The 13,383-nt window shown below is 34.3% G+C and overlaps 1 protein-coding gene across 7 annotated transcripts in view; it reads left to right on the top strand.

Moving 5' to 3' along the window:
• Positions 1-13,383, top strand: part of LOC118186067 (plexin-A2-like) — a 1,141,010-nt gene that overhangs the window by 838,509 nt on the left and 289,118 nt on the right. The window lies entirely within an intron of this gene.

Below are 13,383 nucleotides of genomic sequence, written 5' to 3'. Positions count from 1 at the left end.
TAAAGGCATCCTACTTTATGGGGGAAAACCTGTGTGCTAGCATTATAAGGCTGTGCTTTTTCAAAATGAGAAATACCGTTCCCGCAAGGGCATTTGCTTATTCGGTTGAGGCATTAAGCTTCGTTCACACGGTGATTTTAAATTAGAAGAGGTCTTATCCGAGCCTCGTTGCTAAGAAATGAGACATTGCCACGTCCCCAAAACTGGTTTAAGAATTTTGCCTAAAAGTTCTGCTTTTCAATTTTATGCCAGGTTAGTACAAGATCTACCAATCATAGCAAAGCAGACATCTGTCGACGGTTTCGCTGAGTCAATTACACATTTATATCCAGTGTTATCTTCAACTTAAGTCAATTACACATTTATATCCAGTGTTATCTTCAACTTAAGTCAATTACACATTTATATCCAGTGTTATCTTCAATTTAAGTCAATTACACATTTATATCCAGTGTTATCTTCAACTTAAGTCAATTACACATTTATATCCAGTGTTATCTTCAACTTAAGTCAATTACACATTTATATCCAGTGTTATCTTCAACTTAAGTCAATTACACATTTATATCCAGTGTTATCTTCAACTTAAGTCAATTACACATTTATATCCAGTGTTATCTTCAACTTAAGTCAATTACACATTTATATCCAGTGTTATCTTCAACTTAAGTCAATTACACATTTATATCCAGTGTTATCTTCACCATATTCAGAATAATGCAACACTTTTCGCCGTAGTGCAGTCTCACTGACCGCTGTCATAAATGGAATTACATGTTAATTTTTTTTTATTAAATACACTCGTGCAATCTCACTGATATCTGTTAGAAATTTATTTACATGCTAATTAATTTTTTTATTAAATGCACTCAGTTACTTACCCATGATGTAAAATGCTGACAGCATACGAATATGTACTGTATATTGAAACAGCAAACATCGTTTAATCATTGATGTGAAGACCAAAATGGGAAAATGGCGCCGTCATTGAGACCTTACTAAGGTGTTTGAAGCGTAATACTTGATACAACGTTTATTTGACATCATGGTAGTAAATTAATTTCATTTAGGAACACCTTATCGGGACTTTATTGACCTAATTTAATTTATCACTTGTGACGTCGGTAACCTGTTACTGGTACCTCTTTAAGTGATAAGAGACGGATTTTATTAATTCCCCCATAAATAAAATATAATTTAATAATACTGATAATTAAGTAAATTTCAGAGATTTATTTTTGCCTTATCGTGTTATAGTATGTGTTATTACATCGTATATACTGTATAATATAGTATTGAATTCACTACTGGAAGGATATTCGGAAACGATTGTGTACGCTTCTTCATAAATTCTTTTGTTCCTTTACCAGAATAACGGGCCCACCAGCGGCCGAGCGGTAAAGACGCTGAACACTGGTAGTTCGGTCTGAGGTTCGAATCCCGCGAACGGGCTGGCTGCATGGGCGTTTTCGTGGTTTTCCCCATGTGTAACGTGTATACGAGCCAGTTTCCCTTAGAAAGTCCTCCACGGAAGGCATCCCTCCCTTTAGGCAGATAGCCCTCGTGTGCTTTGCCTTAACTGAATAATCCAATCCAGAATAACGGACTATATACACTGAGGAGTCAAAACATTATAACCATCCCCACATTTTTCAGTAAACTCGTCTGGATGACGTGGAGGGCGCGTGATTAAATGGGAATAATCTTTAACTGTTGCTGGAGAAGATAAGGAATCATTTTTGCACTTTTGCGAGTAATGGGAAAGGCTGCTGATCTAAACGAATTTGGTAAATGGCAGATTGTAATAGCCGATGACTCGGAACGAGTAACTCCGAAACTGCACGACTGGTAGGTTGTTCATGATCTGCCGTCGTTAGTATTTATACAAAGTGGATAAATGACAGTGAAACCAGCTGTAGATGGCATGATGTTAAACGTCACACATCATCAAAGGCAAAAAACGTCGGAAACTGTTCCGCTTGGTACAGCAGAATCGGCGTCAGGCAATAGCTTAGCTGACAGCCCTATTCAGGGCAGGTCCAAGTGCAAGTGTGTCAGAACAAACAGTTCAGCGGACACTTGGATACGGGACTGCGCAGCAGACATCCCACTCGTGTACCTCGTTGTAAACTACGCCTACAGTCGGCCGGTCGGAGGGATACAGAACAGTATTCCAGAAGCAAGTTTTTCTGAATTTATACTAAAATTAAGGAAATTTAGAAATCAGAAGAAAAATTCAGAGTTTTTTATTTCCCATATGCTAGCACAGTATGTAAGATTACAGCTTAATCACATTTAATTTCAGTTAAGCTTCCTAATTGTACGAAAACTTTTTACAGAGGCTGATAGAGCTCTATAAAAATTCCTGTAGAGTTCTACAGAAATTTATATAGAGCACTATCACCTTCTATAACAATTTTTAGTAAGGGTAGACCGCCAGAGGAATTCTCGTGTACTCTATAACTTCGAATCCAAAGCAGTATGAGGTAATTATAACAAGCATAAAAACAACTTAAACATTTATTTGTACTTTGGCTTGAAGTTACAAAAGTCAGAGTTAATAGAAACGTAATATCCGCATTTTGCAGACTGTTAATGCAAGAATAGTTCAAATATTTGCAAAACTAATATGACTTCTGCGATAACACTTCTTCTAACAAACAAATTCTAAAGCCAAAATTTACTAACAATCAGCACAGCATTATGGCAGACAGAATCTGAGTCTTGCTGTCCAGTTCTCTCACGTTAACTTAAATACTTACTCGTTATTTAAACTCATTTAAATTTCATTTCCGGTGAAGCTGCCGAAAAACAGTAACTCAAGACAGATTTAACGTAGAAAATATTTCGCTAGTTAAAACAAACTGACAACTAACCGGAATAAATAATTCTTAGTTATTTAGTTGCTGTAAATGGTGCACAGACTATTTATGTTAAGAAGGGTGTCATCACCCTTCTTAACATAAATAGTTAACCCTAGGGCAGGATCATTCTGAAGAAATTCTGGTATTGGGTTCAAGCTTATTTTGCCTCTTCTCAAAAGTTACATTTGTTAGGAACATCTTTTCGTGACTTGATCCGGGAAATGGCTTTTTTGTAAAGCAGTGCTCGCCCGACCAATATTTTTTAGATCTTGTAATTTGAATATTTCCATTCCGTTTTTATTAATGCATTTAATAATGCAAATGATTTTGATGGCTGCTTTTTTTTTTAATTTATGCGCGAACTAACGTGCGTTTTTGTTCTCACGTTTCTCCAAGTTTTCCCCTTAGACCCCCCCCTTCTTCCTCGCAATGAAGCTGGGCAGGATAGAATGGAAGTTATATATATATATGTGTGTTGTTTTTGTTTTTTCGAACAATATGGTAGCAATTTACATTTTATGGAAATACGGATTTATATTTCCATAAAATGTAAATTTTTGCATTAGGGCTTAATTAATTCGCAGCTATTGTAACGTGAGTAACAAACTGATTTTTGAATTTCTTCTTTTTTTTTATATTGTTATTATTCTCTGCAACTCTTTAATACCTTCTTTACTCTTAAATGACGTCAATGAAACTTTTTCCCACCCGCTTCACTTTCTTTTTCTTCTCATATAAAACAGAATTTTCATCTCGGCAAAAACTGCTTGCTGCTACTGGATGTTCTTTATCGCTCATGCGCATATATTATTAACTTGCTTTAAAGTATTCATGTGACCAGCAGCTGAAATGTTAAATACTTGCTGATACTCTAGAAAAAGCTTCAGATTCTCAACTCTTACACTTTCAGATTCAGTGAGCTTAGAAAACAGTGTATGTCAATATGAAATGCATCGTAAACAAATAACAATATTCATCCGCTTCCGAAAGTTCATTTTTCCAAGAAAAATAGTATTCTTTCGTTACAAAATGGAGAAGGAAAATTAAATGCGTCCAAAAGCATATTATTTCTGTTGCGTTAAATTTACTACGTAAAACCTGTTTTTTGATAAGAAATTAATTGTTTTGTTTAGGATATTGAATTATCGTGTTGATTTATGAAATCAAACTCAGTTGGCTTAATCTAAACCAGGGTTTTTTAAACTTTTTTCAGTCGCGACGCTTTTTAATCACTGAGATTTTTTCGCGACCCCCAGGACCCCAAAATATTTACAAAAATTTTGTGGGACTATAAGTATTACGCAAATCCGACGCACGCGTGAGTGAAACTGTCAATTTTTTCACTTGTACTGTAATATACTATTGCAGTTTTAGGTCATTAACTTTAATTTCTAATTTTAAGACGTAGAACAATGTGAAAATTTTAAATAAGTAACAGGCGAAATCACGGCGTCACGTGCAAAGCAAGGAAAATGAACGATTATATTATAAAAATAATGCGTCGAAACGTTTTCGTTTTTCTTCTTTGTATGTATTGTCTTTATCTATTTTCAGATACACTGTGTAAAAATATTTGGCAATTGTAAAATTATTATAATAAGTTAAAGAAATATCAAAACTGCTAAAATTTTTAGCGACCCCCTAGGGGGTCGCGAGTAACAGTTTAAAAACCCTGATCTAAACACTAGTCTAAACTTCTCATCAGTGTGCCGAACGAATTACCTTATCTGCATTACCTATCAATCGCTGGAACTACATAATTATAACACTTAGGAATTTTTAAAAAAATAACTAGCGATTTATTTTCATTACAGAGTGAAATTAGAGAAACTAACTTCACTCTGTTATTGCCAAACTTAAAACAATTACCAAAGTTAGCTTTCGCTGCTGTAATGGACGAAACAAAAGAAGTGCAAGAAATATTTAACATAAGAAATAAATTATAAATTGTAAGGTATATATTTTAACTTATAACTAATGTGATGCCTGTGTCATAAGAAATATGTTCATTATTTAAATGGATGTCGACAAATAAAAAAAGGTTTTGCTCTTAAAAAAATGAATCCAACAAAACAAACTCTGTTGTGATACAATATGTTTGTCGTGGAAGAATGCATTTCGTAGGAGTTTGAGACGCAAAAGGCACCAGAACTTGTTCGGGGTTTTCTTCTTTGTGATGGAGGGAAGAGCTTCAGAAAACCTTAAAACGCTTTTCAGAGGAAGGATCTTAAAAGCCTGGATTTCGCTTAAAAACACATGTAGTGTATTTTGCTTTGATCATCCGAAAGTAAAAATTTGAAAAACCTTATGCTAACAGTGTGTCAGGAGCGTGCTTTATATTGGAAAGGAAAAATGTTACGCTGGGATAATGATGGTCCGATCCCAGTGTTAATTCTTTATTATTCCATCCATATAACATAAACTGAAAACTTAAATTCGTATCACACATTCTAAACATTTCAGAAAAACAACTCTTTAGTACAGTTCTTCTGCTTGTCACATAACATAAAACAGACATTCGCTACGGATCACTTTGGGGTTACCAACCATATTAAGCGGAAAAGTCTCCAATACAAATGATGGTTGATGATGGGGATTCGATGCTGATGAACGTAACTTACATTAGAGCAAAGAGAAAATGATTTCATTTTGCTTCATATTAAATTTTTGAATGGACTTAAGCGTAATTTTCAGAGAGACCGTTATCTTTTTAATATTATTTGCTGTGCAAAGTCATCATTTTCCAACTATTAGGTAAAGTTCAAGTCTTTGAATTTCATTTCAAAGAGGTAAGCCGTGACATGTTGGCCACAAAGCAAGCGAAAGCAGAAATACCAAGGGTCTAATGTGAAGGCCTTTTTCAGAATAATTCAGTTTTGGTTCGACTTTATTCTGATTGGTTGCTAAAGGTCTTGGTTCATAAATTTCAATATTATTATTGTTTGAAGCGTTGTGTAGCTACCTCCTTCAACAGCGTTATGTAAAAATCATGCGAGAAGAATTAGTTTTGAAATGACGCAGTTTAGAAAGATTTACTATAAGTATGTTACTGTTTTTAGGGTGGTGTTTTTAGGGGGAATAACCGAATTAAGTCCAAAACTTAATTTATAAAAGGGGATTCTTAATTTAACTTAAATTAAAGGGGATTTTTACCTAACTTAAGGGATTATTATAAATTGAAGTTAATAATTTCTCGTACCATTTTTTAATCTTACACCTAGGTATATACTATATACTTTACATGATATATGAACCAAAAAATGCTTTATGTGTGGTAATCTTTGAAGTAGATTGTCTAACATTTACCTGTAGTACTCGCTAAAATTATTGACTTGCATGTATACTTTATTGGAAGAAACCTTTCATAGCTGGAATGTAAAACAAAATTAATATTCGTGATCTTTACTTCACAAAGCGAGCACATCGCAGTAATCTTCCCTCATTTTGAATCAGAACCAATTGAAATGCCAAGAACTATAGTCCGAAGTGAACTTTAATCTTAAAAGTTGAGGAATTTAATCGCAACTCCAAAGCATATGAGAATGTAATGGCGCGCTTTTCCAACCACGAAGCAAATTCAGCCAAATAATTAAAGAAGGGGAAGGGAAAAGGGGAAAAAAAGGATCGCGCTTCTGCTACATGGTTTCTTTAAAAAAAAAAAAAAAAAAAAAAAGATAATTGCAACCGTCTGGGTGGGTCATCAGCTGTGTGGTTCTATCGATCGAGATGTAGCTAACATTTTGAGCTTTTCTAAAGAATTCGATTTTGTGCTTCTCTGGTATCATACGATGTGGTTGAGAGCAAATCACGGAAAACATTTTGATGGATGAATTCAACACTGTGCTGCTCTATAGATGTGTAGATAAGATGCGCCCTTGCAAACGTGCTCCTAACGTATAAAATAAAATTTAAAATTACTGGGTATCTTTTCAGAAAATTTGAAACATATCAGAGTGGAGAGACAATTGTAAGGGACATTAGATTATGTAAATACGATAATACGTCAAATTAATGTGAAGAATTTTTCTGAAAAGGAAGATGATAATTTTCTTTCAAGTTTCCCTAATTTAGATGTCCGAATTATAATTTCTATGAATCTTTTCTTGCCTGATCTTGGATAAGATATTATGTCTTCTTCAAGATTTTAACTTCCTGTAATTTCAGTTGGTAATACTTTTATAATTCTGGCTCTGTAAAAACATATTCTAAGCAGCGAAATATATTCTATAAAGAATAGTTCTATAAAAATTGTCATCCAGATTGGTTCGTTGTTCCCTTTAATCCAAAACCCAATGAAAACTAAACTAATTATGAAAAACAAATGTAATCAATTTCTCATTAAAACTGCTTACAGATGCGGAAGTGCAAACTTTACTTCATCGCTAGGGTCAGTTTTTAAAGAAGTCACTCCTGGTACTGAGACTATTAATTTGACTGCTCCTATAACAGTAGCCGATACAGGAGAAATAGGTATTAAAAGAAAAAAGAGGCAATATAAAAGAAGAAAATGAAAGAAGCTGAGTAAAAAATTATTGTAGCTGTTGATTAAGAATTTGCGTTTGGCTGACTAAATAGTTTTACGACTTGTCTCTATTTCTCTTTTCCAATATTAAATGTGGCTACTCTATACTGGATTTTGTGAAAGTTGCACATCGACGTAGATCTAAACCAAGCTCAAAATGACATACTTGGTAGTAGGTATCGGATGGGTGATGCTCGTAATGGGATTGTCTTGTCGCGAGAGGTCTGAGTGAGGTTTTACATGCCGGTTTTAGGTCCTAACGAAGGGTCCTGGGACCGGATAATTCCCATTATTGTTTGAACATACAGCTTGGATAAAGAGTCATGATCACAGCAAGTGGAAACACATACTACATTTTGTCGTGGCAGGTGAGGAAGATGGCTTTGATTTTCCCGCTGGAATGCGATTGAATTGTATGCGATGAATTGCATTTTAAATGTATGTAGTGATGAAAAATTTTGAAGTGCTTGAGTATTTCCGTAATACAGGTAGTTCGAGGTAGTAACATGCGAATAATCAATAAAGCACTTTCAGTTTACGAATACTATCTTTGTAAATCTATGGGCAGGTATTTATTTCGCAAGTGTCTTAAAAATCATTTGCATAGAACCTCGAAGAAGAAAAGACCAAGTTTGCTTAGGAAATAGCGAGGTTTTCTCAAGACAGTTGCCCGCCTGCAACATGGCATTAATAATATTGTCCATATAATCAGTGTGTTAACAATTGAATATTCTGCGTATAGTCAACATATAATTTCTTAGCCTTTGTTACATGCTATTTCTGGCCTTTCTCAGCAATGAAAAAACGCGGGATGATGTTCTTATCAGATGAGGAAAGGGAAAATATCCATATTCCGAAGAAATTTACTTCAGTTTATAAGCGGGAAGTATAATAAATTTAGAAAACATATTTTACGTGATTTGCATTGAATTTTTTTTAATATTGTGACGTCAAAACGTATACCTACTAATTATATCCAAAACTGTTCGCTGCTCAAAGCATACCATTATTATGATTTTCTAACAACTTATGCGAATTTAAATTTGAAATTTCTCAAGAGTTCTTTATATTCCTTCTTCCTCCCAGGATAAAATAGCTATGAAAATTAAAATCTTAAGTTTTTTTCAATGTTTGAGAAACCATCCAATCAAAGGACAGAATACGTGGCGATAAACGTTCTGGTTTAAAGATACTGGTGCATTTTTGCTACTAATTTCTAGCCGACATAAAGCGCAGTTGCTAACCTTAATGTTACAAATCTAGCAGTGAATGAAGGGCTTAAGCCTTCATTTCCTGTTAATAGTTTAATGTTGCGATGGAGCAAAGGTAGCTAGCTATATTACCTAGCTTGAAATGAAAACGTCTTTTCCTTTCCACGTCGGAATAGAAACAAGAGATTTCCCCTTCCCTCGTTTCTATTTCGATCAATGCGATTATTTTCCCTACGAATGGATCCCACTCTCTCAAGGCCAATGAAACAATAAAAAAAAGTTTGAAATGCCGGGATCTACTATCGATGGAGTGTTCTACGGCGGGCATCAGCAAAAAGCGCGCTGACTCCATACTTGGCCTTTCCATATGCTGCATTATTCTGGGGTTTTCCTTTTTCTTTTATTTCTTCCTCCCCGAATCTTTTCATTTTTCTTCTCGCAAGAAATATCAATGGGAATCCCGTTTCGGAACAAAGAGCTGGTGTAGAAGAGAAAGAAAATATGGGTAGATTGAACCTCCGCGATTTACGTTTTTCTTCTTCCCTACTTAGTTTTTGTTCGTGGGTCGAACGGTTTTAACTTCGGAATGAGTCCCCGAATCCTCCTTCCGGATGCCTGGTTGCATGATCAGCGATCAGTAGTGAATAGTTGAAAGTTTTGTTTCAATAAGTAATTGATTGTAATTATTTTCACTTAGCTTCGTCTTAATAAAAAGGATGCACACTACTTTCGCGTTCATGTTGATGAGCTTCCCATTTTCTATAATTGTAGTGCAAATAATTTTTAAATTTCTTCAGCCGAAGTAGATGGTTATGTGCAGATCGGATAATTTGCTATGAACAGCCTGTCCCCATTTTCCCCAAAAGTGCTTATATCGAGGAGAATGTACTCGGATCTCATAGTTAATGATCAGTAGTTGAAGAACTTATTATTTACTATCAGTAGCTGAAGTTTTATTGATAATAGAAAGATATATTCAACTTAAATAGAAAGATATATTCAGATTTAATAATTTATAGCGGGATTGCTTTGTGTTAGTAGAAGAATGTATACTAATTTTATAATTTACGAACAACAACCAAATTATTTTACGTAAGGACAAAGATGTATGTAGATCCCATAATTTATTGTTAATACCCAAATTACTTTGCATAGTATGAGGATGTGTATAGACCCCATACTTTATTAGTAGCCGAATAGTTTTGCTACAACGGATGTAGAATTATCAGCTATTCATGGAAGAAAGAGTTTGTTTTCTGTACAGATGAGATAACGAGTAGTTTTCATTTTCTTCATCTCAGTAGTCAGCTTGTCGTGTCATTGACTTCATTGTCGTGTCAAATATCTTCAGAAGGAAAAGTAAAACTTATCTTCTTATTGGTGAAGAATAACCGACAGTTTTTGTATATAAAAATAAATAATTTGTTAAACTAAAACATTTTGGAGCTATGTAACTTAAGACGGATATGTTAGTGGAGCTTTTTCTAAACAGAACTGGTTTATATTAAGAGACAGTATAACATATACACGGGAATATGAAATATAGCATTATACCCAGGAAAGCTTACAAAATCCAAATGAAATCTTTAATTTTTTTAAAAGTTCATAATTTGTTGGAGCAAAATATTTCGGAGATATTTGCCTCATGAAGGGCACTTTATAAAAGCTTTTTATAAACGGAACTGGCATGTATGATGTAGAATATGGCCTTACACATAGGAGAAAACTGTTAACATCCTAAGCAGCCAGCTCGTTTAGCAAGCGAACTGAGAAATAACACCCATTAGGCCACTGGTGGTCCAAGCATCTCTCTATAAAGAGGTGAATTTTTTATTAATCATGAATAAATTAAAGGTTTTAGTTTAATGTAGATTAAATTTACCAAGAAATCGATTCTGCCAGCCTCAAAAATTTAATTTTAGTGCATTAGAAATGAATCGAAAAAGTTAACATAAAAGTACCCAGAGTTTTTCCTAGCTTACTCATTACTGTTAATTTGAGATATGCTAAAGGAATTTTTCATTAAGTGACATTAAATAAAAAATAACAATAATTGTCTTTCTACGCTCTATTTATGTTTGTTTTCCCCCTTCTTTTTTTAACTCTTTGTCGTTGCCAAATATGAAAATATTAACTCTGTGTTTGATCACAAGGCGAAACTTTTAACGTAATTTAAATCTAATTTTCGTGATGTTATATGAAACTGTTTATTCATAACGGGTTATTTAAAACACATCTTTGAGAAAATTTTAAAAATTGCTTACGCAAATTCTCTATAACGCAAAATATATGTTTTGTTCAAATAACCGACAGGTAGTGCTAGTTTTCTTTTAGTTATTCCCTTATTATTATTACTTTTGTATAAATCTGAATGTAAATAACAGTTCTAATTCATGTTAACAGCAGAAAACAGACTGCTGACACTTATTCCATCTTATGCGACGAATATCATTCTCATAAATATTGTTTTTCCAATTTATTTACTTTTATCTTTAAAAGTGAAATTTTGCGTTTCCAACGCGTACATCTTCTTGCATTATCGTATGAGCTTGTAATATATTCTTATGTTTCCGTGTTTCTTGTAAAGCAGTCAAGCTCATGAAATATATTCCTTTGTCTTTATCTGCCAGAAGAATATTTCCCACTCCCATCACTTCATGCTAAGTAATCAATACATAACCCCTACCTCCGTCCTGTGAAACAAAGCATCAAAGTCTGAAGCTCTGAGCTCTCTGTACGTGTTCGTATTATATGCTCGTGGGGATTGTTCCCCACGTGAATAATATAACTGGGCAAAGGGCATATCCCCTTTCTGCAAGAATTCGAGCCCTCGTAGCTATCTTTTCCGAGTTGAATCGTTTTCCTAACCGACGGCGAGTGCGATACTGGATAAGTCCCTGGTGGTAAAGAATACGAGACTCTCTACGGATTATCGACTTTCTTGTAGCAATCCATTTGTTTGACACTTTATACATTAACAATAAATAGGCGTTATATCTGTGTAGTCGCTGCCCTTCCAAAGAAAGGGGAAGAAAGCAGCCAAAAAATGCACACATAAGCAGCAAACTGCGTAGACTCTCAACTCTCGTATTCATTGAAGTTCTCGAATGATGTTTATTTCTTCTGGCCTTTAGGAGCAATTAATTGTAATCTAACCTTCTTATTAATCCCTTTCGTGATGCGGAATTTTTTTGGAAACGCACCAACTACATTATAACAAAACTCAGTTACATGGAAAGAATTTGGAGATTTTTAAATGTCTCAAATAGAAATTAAGCATTATTAGGTACCTGTTGTATTTTCCGTTGGGTACCCAAATTACTTTGAAATAAAGCGCTATTAAGTACCTGTAGTACATATAGTGTATTTTACTAGATATCTGTAGTGATAATATATGTTTTGCTTGAAGATTTCAAATACTTTTTGAAATCTTCGAATCGTGCTTATTTTTCTCACCTTGTAAGATTCCTCAGTGTTTTAATCTATAACTAAAGTTGAGGAATCTTAAGAACTGGTAAGCGAATAATCGCTTCAGTTCGTGAGTCGGAGAGCAAAACGTAATAAGGGTTAATTTATTATTCCAAATAAGGTTTAGCAGATGACTTTTTTCTTGGAGTTGCAATAAAGCCTCCACTCGGGTTTGAACCTTAGGAAACTAAGAACTAAAATTTAACTAATCTTGACTAAAAAGATATAGCCGAAGCTATCAAGATTCTAACTGAGTTGGCCCTTAATGCTAATTAACGGCGAAGCTATCAAGGGCCTAAGGTACGGCCGAGCGTAGTATTAGCTTAAGAGAGAGAGTAGCTTAAAAAGGCGAACGCGCGCCAGTCAGAATCACTGGCTCTCTAACGAAGTCAGTAGAACTTCACAACCTAAGTTTCTGATACTGGATAAAGGTTTCAGTCTTTGAACTTTTATCAATCACACAGCGGAAAAATTCTTGGAACCTACGATTTTGGGTTGTTGCCAGTTGTTGCGATTTGGTAAGCCATTTTGAAAGCATAAGAAGTGCTGTGTCATTTACGTACGAAGTATCAAAACTGAAAATTTTTGACGTGATTGGCGAAAGGTTTGAAAATCGTTTCATACGATTGACTGAAAAATATACAATCTGAAATTTTATATCTAATCGACATAATAAGCCTTCATATCGGACGTAAATCGGTAAAAATTGCAAGAGAGTTGCACTCGTTTTATATTAGAAAAAGCTAAGAAGGGGGGGGGGGTATGTGGCGTGGACGCAGTCAGCTGATCAATGATCATTAATTTTTAATAATGTTTAACAATGTTTTTACCCTCAACATTGTGCATGGTGAAGTTTTTTGATTAATTTCATGAGTTGATTTATTTTGTTAACTTTAATGCTCACTGCTGCGGAAAGTTTATGTTGTAAAATAAAGCAATAAAATAATTGATTTAGATTTGTTCAATCCTTTTTTAATGTTATCCATTTATTATTTCATTCGTTTAATCTTATCAAATCTCGAAATGTATCTACAACATTAAAGTTAGATTTATTCTCTACTTTTAAATTCTCCCATTCTCCTTCCTATGCAATTCATACCGTAGCGCGTTCGTTTATTTGATTCGTTAGAGAACCTGTCTTGTGTAAATAAAGACAATTACGAACAGTTTTGGATTGCGTGCATACAGCTAAAATGAAGACACGTTTCTGAAATCGCAACAAAAATGAATATCTGCGTTTTCTGACGCTTTTACCTGAGTGTAGCAATATACAGAATATATTTTTGAATCTTTAAGCGTTATGTAAAAGTCAGTTTGA

This window comes from Stegodyphus dumicola, chromosome X2 (genome assembly GCF_044657685.1).
Source record: "Stegodyphus dumicola isolate Sdum_Otavi_A_Nest chromosome X2, ASM4465768v1".
NCBI lineage: Eukaryota > Metazoa > Arthropoda > Arachnida > Araneae > Eresidae > Stegodyphus > Stegodyphus dumicola.
This window is presented reverse-complemented; position numbering and strand designations above follow the sequence as displayed.